The sequence below is a fragment of the Oncorhynchus tshawytscha genome, linkage group LG13, assembly GCF_018296145.1.
Source record: "Oncorhynchus tshawytscha isolate Ot180627B linkage group LG13, Otsh_v2.0, whole genome shotgun sequence".
Taxonomy (NCBI): Eukaryota; Metazoa; Chordata; class Actinopteri; order Salmoniformes; family Salmonidae; genus Oncorhynchus; species Oncorhynchus tshawytscha.
In genome coordinates this window covers 79,676,484-79,685,939 of record NC_056441.1, presented here as the reverse complement: position 1 = coordinate 79,685,939, position 9,456 = coordinate 79,676,484, and positions in this window count along the sequence as shown.

Here is a 9,456-nt window from a genome sequence, read left to right as displayed (position 1 = left end):
AGACTGGTGTCCATGTCCTATTAGTCCCAGTAGTAACTAGATGAGTCTGTGGTGTGCTGATGTCCATGGCCCTTTGGTTCCAGTGTTAACTAGATGAGTCTGTTGTGTGCTGATGTCCATGTCCCTATAGTCCCAGCAGTAACAAGATTAGTCTGTTGTGTGCTGATGTCCATGGCCCTTTGGTTCCAGTGTTAACTAGATGAGTCTGTTGTGTGCTGATGTCCATGTCCCTATAGTCCCAGCAGTAACAAGATTAGTCTGTTGTGTGCTGATGTCCATGGCCCTTTGGTTCCAGTGTTAACTAGATGAGTCTGTTGTGTGCTGATGTCCATGTCCCTATAGTCCCAGCAGTAACAAGATTAGTCTGTTGTGTGCTGATGTCCATGGCCCTTTGGTTCCAGTGGTAACTAGATGAGTCTGTTGTGTGCTGATGTCCATGTCCCTATAGTCCCAGTAGTAACTAAAGGAGTCCGTGGTGTGCTGATGTCCATGGCCCTGTCGTCCCAGTAGTAACTAAAAGAGTCCATGGTGTGCTGGTGTCCATGGCCCTGTCGTCCCAGTAGTAACTAAAAGAGTCCGTGGTGTGCTGGTGTCCATGGCTCTGTCGTCCCAGTAGTAACTAAAAGGAGTCCGTGGTGTGCTGGTGTCCATGGCCCTGTCGTCCCAGTAGTAACTAAAGGAGTCCGTGGATTGCTGGTGTCCATGGCCCTGTCGTCCCAGTAGTAACTAAAGGAGTCCGTGGTGTGCTGGTGTCCATGGCCCTGTCGTCCCAGTAGTAACTAAAAGAGTCCGTGGTGTGCTGGTGTCCATGGCCCTGTCGTCCCAGTAGTAACTAAAAGAGTCCGTGGTGTGCTGGTGTTCATGGCCCTGTCGTCCCTGTAGTAACTAAAGGAGTCCGTGGTGTGCTGGTGTCCATGGCCCTGTCGTCCCAGTAGTAACTAAAGGAGTCCGTGGTGTGCTGGTGTCCATGGCCCTGTCATACCAGTAGTAACTAAAGGAGTCCGTGGTGTGCTGGTGTTCATGGCCCTGTCGTCCCAGTAGTAACTAAAAGAGTCCGTGGTGTGCTGGTGTCCATGGCCCTGTCGTCCCAGTAGTAACTAAAAGAGTCCGTGGTGTGCTGGTGTCCATGGCCCTGTCATCCCAGTAGTAACTAAAAGAGTCCGTGGTGTGCTGGTGTCCATGGCCCTGTCGTCCCAGTAGTAACTAAAGGAGTCCGTGGTGTGCTGGTGTCCATGGCCCTGTCGTCCCAGTAGTAACTAAAAGAGTCCGTGGTGTGCTGGTGTCCATGGCCCTGTCGTCCCAGTAGTAACTAAAAGAGTCCGTGGTGTGCTGGTGTCCATGGCCCTTTGGTTCCAGTAGTAACTAGATGAGTCTGTGGTGTGCTGGTGTCCATGGCCCTTTGGTTCCAGTAGTAACTAGATGAGTCTGTGGTGTGCTGGTGTCCCATGGTCGTATGGGAGCTCTGTTTGAAGCATGTATTGATATATGGCTGGCATCTCAGAATGATTAGACTGCCTGCTATCATTAGGTCAAAGGGATGTCTAACCATTCGGGTGTGTGTTCCCCTGGCAACACACAACACCGGTGTGTGTGTATCTGTGTGTACCGTACATTTCTACTTGTTATGACAGTAAATGTAAAGGTCAGGTCTTAGCAGTGTTATTAATAAACAAGGAGATGTGACTCTTTTCAATAACTCCTCAGGTTTCCAACATCACACACAGCAGACATAGAATCTCCACGTGTGATTGTGGGCCGGTCCCAAAGGGTTTGTCTGAGAGTCTTTGATCGGAAATTGAAGCCCCTCAGCGTATTCCCATTTGAGTATTCAGATTCTATCTTCATCTCCCTACCCCCCACCTCACCTCTACTCAGATGTGTGCATGCCCTCCTCCCCCACCTCAGTAGAAAGGTCAAATGTTAGAAGCCAAAGTGGTGATAAGTACTTCCAAGTCATCTCTCTCTCCAAGGGTCAGAGTTGTCTTATAGAAATTGTAACATCACTGTTCCTAAAATGGCTGAAACAACGAATCATTTCAATCATTGTCAGTTCAGTTTACCCAGCTCACTCTTTCACTCTGTCTCTCTTTCCTTCTCTCTGTCTTCAACTCTCTCCTTACTGACACACAAGTATCACATGTATGTATGTTGTAAAATGCATGGATCTAATTTTCGAGGAAAAAGAGAACGTTGCCTGACGCTGATCAGATACCAGCCCTGCTCTCCTGAATCAATCTTCTGTCTCCGAGCACAGCCCATCGGTTCTCTCAGCCCTAAACTCATTTAATTGACATTTGGTATTTTATTAGGATCCCCTATTAGCTGTTGCGAAAGCAGCAGCTACTCTTCCTGGTGTCCAACACAAAACAGGAAACATGACATAATACAGTGCATTAATACACAAGAACAGCTCAAGGACAGAACTACATCAATTAAAAAATGGCACACGTAGCCTACATATCAATACCTTGACACCGGTGCCCCCCACATTGACTCTGTACCGGTTCCCCCTGTATATAGCCCTGCTATTGGTATTTACTGCTGAATTTAATTATTTGTTATTCTTATCTCATACTTTTTGGGGGGTATTTTATTAAAACTGCATTGTTGGTTAAGGGCTTGGAAGTAAGCATTTCTCTGTAAGGTTTCACTGTTGTGTTTGGGTATGTGACAAATAAAATTGGATTTGATTTAAAATACATACACACAAACTATCTATGTCAAATAGAGGCGTTGTGCTGTGAGGTGTTGCTTTATCTGTTTTTTTAAAACCAGGTTTGCTGTTCATTTGAGCAATATGAGATGGAAGGGAGCTCAATGCAATAATGGCTCTTTATAATACTGTACGCTATCTTGAATTTGTTCTGGATTTGGGGACTGTGAAAAAACCCTGGTGGCATGTCTAGTGGGGTAAGTGTGTGTGTCAGAGCTGTGTGTAAGTGGACTATGCAAACTATTTGGAATTTTCAACATAATGAATGTTTCTTATAAAATAAGAAGTGATGCACTCAGTCTCTCCTCAACTCTTGGCCAAGAGACACTGGCATGCATAGTATTTATATTAGCCCTCTGATAACATTGTATTTGGTCAAACACTATTTTTTCCAGCAGTTTTCTAAGAGCTGGCAGCAAGCTGATAGGTCTGCTGATAGAACCAGTAAAGGCCACTTTACCACTCTTGAGTAGCGGAGAACAACGCATTTCCTCTAAACTCAGATTAAAGATATGATAGATAGGAGTGGCTATAGATTCAGCTACCATCCTCAGTAGTTTTCCATCTAAGTTGTCAATGCCAGGAGGTTTGCCATTATTGATCGATAACAATAATTGTTCAACCTCTCCCACGCTAACTATACATAATTCAAACTGGCAATGCTTTTTTTTATGCATGAGTACAATGGCTCCCTGTTAGTTGTTGACATTTCCTGCCTAAGTTTGCCCACTTTGCCAATGAAGTAGCCATTAAAATAATTGGCAACATCACATGATTTTGTGATTAAAACCTCTTTCCACCGCTTTTTTCTTCCAGTTTTTGCCTAAAAACACTTCAATAACACTTGACAATAACTTGACCACTTCAATGGATATTTCTTACTTGGAGAAATCAGCTAGCTCCGCCCTCAACTTCCGGACTTGTCTCCGTGCTGCTGTGCTGTTGTTACTAGGCTATCTGCCAAACTTAGAGTTTTTTACTGTTAATACATTTACCAACATCTTAATGTTTTCCTCGCTCAAATGTTTTCATTCAACTTCTTAACCCTGGAAGCTTTATCTGGACATGGTTCTACAGGATCCTCACCAGCCCAACAAGCTAAGTAGTAACATTATGCCATCCAATTGCAGTCTCTGTACTCATGATATACAGGAAATGTATCGCCTTATGGTGAGGATAGCCATGCTGCAAGCCCAGCTTCAGATGTAATCGTTAAGCAAGGGAAATTTAAGTGTAGGAAAGGATGAGAGAGCGTCTGTGCCACCAAGAAGTAAATAGTAGTATAAATAGTAGTATAAATACCCCTGCACCTGCTGTCGGAGCCGGACAACTTTCTCATGGCTACTGGAAAGAAATGCTGTCGGCATGCTCAACTGGAGTCGCTCATTCAGCCGACAGAAACTTTGAAACGGTTCTACACAGAGTCAGAGGCCGAGCATTCTCAGGTTTTCCTCCACCCGTTACAGTGTCTGATATGATGAAGCCTCCCACCATTAACTCTGAGAAATTGAAAACCCTAGTCATTGGCAAATCCATTACCCACAATATTAGACTTAAAAATGATCATCCAGCGATCATACCCTGTTTAACAGGTGGCAGGGCTACTGACATAAAGACTAATCTGAAGATGGTGCTGGCAAAGGCTAAAACTGGTATAGAGTGCAGAGAGTAAAGGGATATTGTTATCGACGTTAGCACAAACGATGTTAGGATGAACCAGTCAGAAGTCACCAAGTGCAACATATCTTCAGTGTGTAAATCATCTAGAAAGATGTCGGCATTTAGTAATTGTCTCTACCCTCCTCCCAGTAAGGGGGAGTGATGAGCTCTACAGCAGAGTCTCACAACTCAATCACTGGCTGAAAACTATTTTCTGCCCCTCCCAAAAGATAGAATTTGCAGATAATTTGCCCTCTTTCTGGGACACACCCACGAACAGGACCAAGACTGGCCTGCTGAGGAGTGACAGACTCCATCCTAGCTGGGTGCTCTCATCTTATCTATGAACATAGACAGGGCTCTAACTCCTCTAGCTCCACAATGAGATAAGGTGCAGTGAGCCAGCCTGCCAGCATAGTGGAGTCTGTGACTAGCACAGTCAGTGTAGTCATTTCAGCTATCCCCATTGAGACCATGTCTGTGCCTCGATCTAGGTTTAGTAGATCTAAAGATGGCGGTGTTCGCTTTAGAAATCTCACTAGAATAAAGACCTCCTCCCTTATTGAAAGAGACAGGCTGTATGAAATGAGGCCGACAGATATGGTTGCCCTACTTCCCGTTCTTCAGAAACTATGCAGTATTTTGTTTTATTTATGTATTGTTTCTTACATTGTTACCCGAGGAAACTTTAAGTGTTATTACATACAGCCGGGAAGAACTATTGAATTTTAGAGCAATGTCAATTTACCAACATTACGACCAGGAATACAACTTTCCTGAGGCGGATCCTCTGTTCGGACCACCACCCAGGACAATGGATCTGATCCCAGTAGGCGACCCAAAACAACGACGCCGCAGAAGGCTCCGCTGACCTGCACATCGCTCAAGACTCCCGAGTATACTACTCGCCAATGTCCAGTCTCTTGACGACAAGGTAGACCAAATTCGAGCAAGGGTTGCCTTCCAGAGAGACATCAGAGATTGTAACATTCTCTGTTTCACAGAAACATGGCTCTCTCGGGAAATGTTGTCGGAATCGGTACAGCCACCGGGCTTCTCCATGCATCACGCCGACAGAGATAAACACCTCTCTGGCAAGAGGAAGAGCGGGGGTGTATGCTTTATGATTAACAACTCATGGTGTAATCATAACAACATACAAGAACTCAAGTCATTCTGCTCACCCGACCTAGAATTACTTCCAATCAAATGCTGGCCATTTTACCTACCAAGTGAATTCTTGTCAGTTACAGTGGTTCCTCCTTTTAAAGTTGCGAGCTTGCAACGCGAGATTTAGAGGTACCCAGTGTCACGGCTTCATTGCTCCAGACCACCACAAGGGGGTGTTAGGGGGTGTCATTATGCATTTGGGCCCCAAGGTTTTTATATGACCAATCATATCGAGTGGTTCCAATGTAAGTTGATGTAAGTTGTTATAACGTCATAACGAGTCAAGCAAAAAATGTACAATTGAGAGGAATATATGTAAGTTAATGTAGAGACAAATTTTTGTGCATATTTTTTTGTCATAAAGTAAATTTATGAAAATCACTATTTCGCAAATTATCTGACCAGCTAACATGGGGCGGCAGGGTACCCTAGTGGTTAGAGTGTTGGACTAGTGACCGGAAGGTTGCAAGTTCAAACCCCTGAGCTGACAAGGTACACATCTGTCGTTCTGCCCCTGAACAGGCAGTTAACCCACTGTTCCTAGGCCGTCATTGAAAATAAGAATTTGTTCTTAACTGACTTGCCAGGTAAAATAAAAAATAAATAAATAAAATTAGCCAGCTAGTTAGTGTTAGGAGAACGAATTTGTAATTTGTGTAAAGAATCTAGCCAGCTAAAGTATTTACTGAAAATTTAATGTACAAATGCAGCTGAAGTAACATAACTAGCTAACTCTTTACTTGCCTATTGTGTAGTGGAGGATAAAAATAACTGTATGCCCATGGATGTGTAGCTATCTACCGTATCTAGCCAATCTGTGTATGCACCCTGAACTAATATTCATACCAATCTATGAACCTCAGCTATCATAGTTGTTGTATCACCTTCAAGTCTGAATGGCATTAATGAAGACTATGGATAGAGTAGAATATAATAACTGTATTTAGCCAAGGTTGCAAGTCCTATATACACATGTACTGTGGTTATTACCACACATGAGATTCCCACATTGTAGCCTGTACATTGAATATATTCACTGATCATGTACTCTTCCTTGGCAAAAAAAGGTGCGGTTCAGGTATGAATCTCTGAGACATTATTTTTCAGTCATATCAAACTCCATTATTTGAATGATGCTGTGCCGCATGTATGCATTACAATTATACACTTTAACAAATCAAATCACATTTTATTTGTCACATACATACAGTTAGCAGATGTTAATGTGAGTGTAACGAAATGCTTGTGCTTCTAGTTCCGACCATGCAGTAATATCTAACAAGTAATCTAACAATTTCACAACTACCTTATACACACCAGTGTAAAGGAATGAATAAGAATATGTACATAAAAATATACATGGATGAGCGATGGCCGAACGGCATAGGAAAGTTGCAGTAGATGGTATAGAGTACAGTATATACAAATGAGATGAGTAGTGTAGGGTATGTAAGCATTACATAAAGTGACATAGTTTAAACCTCTTAAGGAGGCTGCGAATTTTCGCAGCTTTTTGTTAAAAATCGCGCAACATTTCAGCGTCCTGCTACTCATGCCAGGAATATGCATATGATAAGTGTGTGTGTATAGAAAACACTCTGAAGTCTCTAAAACTCTAAATCGTGTCTGTGGCTATAACAGAACGTGTTTAGGAGTCAAAATCCTTCGAAAAACTGCTCACCAAAAACACAAAAATAATATCCATCCGCCAGTCAATGTATTGTCTAAGGCTGAAGAAAATACATGGCAATCCCCTGTAAACGCCTACAGCTTCCACACGATGTCGCCATTGCTGTCATTTAGGGGCGACTTTATCCTTGGTTTGGTAACGTGACGCATTTCCTTTCTTTGGGCTCACCACAGGATGTTTTGAATGTGAAAACATGGACGATGATTTCAAGACTTGCTGCTATCGAATACAGATCGCCCTGTGATCAATTTAATAGATTATTAACGTTTATTAATACCTAAAGTTGGTTTAGAAAAGTAATTTGAAGTGATTGGTAAAAGTATATAGGCAACTTTTGTAATTTTAAAAAGTGACGTTGCGTCTTGTAAAGGGGCATTTTTCTGGATCAGACCGGTCTTCAGCAAATCACATTTTGGGTATACAATGACGGATTTAATCGGGAAAAAGACCCAATTGTGATGTTTATGTGACATATAGGAGTGCCAAGAAAGAAGCTCGTCAAAGGTAATGAATGTTTTATATTTTATTTCTGCGTTTTGGGTAGCACCGGCTACTGCAAAATCTGTTGTTTTGTTGACGGTCTGGTATTCTGGGGGGTGTATGCTATCAGATATTAGCTTCTCATTCTTTCACCGAAAAGCATTTTACAAATCTGACTTGGTGGCTAGATTCACAACGAGTGTAGCTTTAATTCAGTACCTTGTATGTGTGTTTTAATGAAAGTTTGAGTTTTATCGAAAACTTTCGGTGGCGCTCTAAAATATCCGCTGATTTGATCCCGCCACAGGAACATCCTCCCTTAAAGTGACTAGTGATACATTTATTACATCCAATTACATCCAATTTTTAATTATTAAAGTGCTTAGAGATTGAGTCAGTATGTTGACAGCAGCCACTCAATGTCATTGATGGCTGCCTAACAGTCTGATGGCCATGAGATAGAAGCTGTTTTTCAGTCTCTCGGTCCCAGCTTTGTTGCACCTGTACTGACCTCACCTTCTGGATGAAAAGCGGGGTGAACAGGCAGTGGCTCAGGTGGTTGTTGTCCTTGATGATCTTTTTGGCCTTCCTGTGATATCGGATGGTGTAGGTGCTCTGGAGAGCAGGTAGTTTTCCCCCGGTGATGCGTTGTGCAGATCTCACTACCCTCTGGAAAGCCTTACGGTTGTGGGCGGAGCAGTTGCCGTACCAGGCGGTGATACAGCCCGACAGGATCCTCTCGATTGTGCATCTGTAAAGGTTTGTGAGTGATTTTGGTGACAAGCCAAATTTCTTCAGCCTCCTGAGGTTGAAGAGCCTCTGTTGTGCCTTCTTCACCACGCTGTCTGTGTGGGTGGACCATTTCAGTTTGTCCGTGATGTGTACGCTGAGGAACTTAAAACTTTCCACCTTCTCCACTACTGTCCCATCGATGTGGATAAGAGGGTGCTCCCTCTGCTGTTTACTGAAGTCCACAATCATCTCCTTTGTTTTGTTGATGTTGAGTGTGAGGTTATTTTCCTGACACCACATTCTGAGGGCCCTCACCTCCTCCCTGTAGGCCGTCTCGTCATTGTTGGTGATCAAGCCTACCACTGTAGTGTCGTCTGCAAACTTGATGATTGAGTTGGAGGCGTGCATGACCACGCAGTCATGGGTGAACAGGGAGCACAGGAGAGGGCTGAGAACGCACGCTTGTGGGGACCCAGAGTTGAGGATCAGCGGGGTGGAGATGTTGTTTCCTGCCCTCACCACCTTAATGATGAGTTTGGAGGGTATTATGATGTTAAATGCTGAGCTTTAGTTGTTGAACTGCATTCTTACATAGGTATTCCTCTTGTGCAGATGGGTTAGGGCAGTGTGCAGTGTGATTGCGATTGCATCGTCTGTGGACCAATTGTGGCAGTAAGCAAATTGGAGTGGGTCTAGGGTGTCAGGTAGGGTGGAGGTGATATGATCCTTGACTAGTGTCTCAAAGCACTTCATGATGATGAAGGTGAGTGCCATGGGGCGATAGTCATTTAGCTCAGTTACCTTAGCTTTCTTGGGAACAGGGACAATGGTGGCGCTCTTGAAGCATGTGGGGAACAGCAGACTGGGGATAAGGATAGATTGAATATGTCCGTAAACACACCAGCCAGCTGGTCTGCGCATGCTCTGAGGACGAGGCTAGGGATGCCGTCTGTGCGAGGGTTAACACGTTTAAATGTTTTACTCACGTTGGCTGCGGTGAAGGATAACCCAC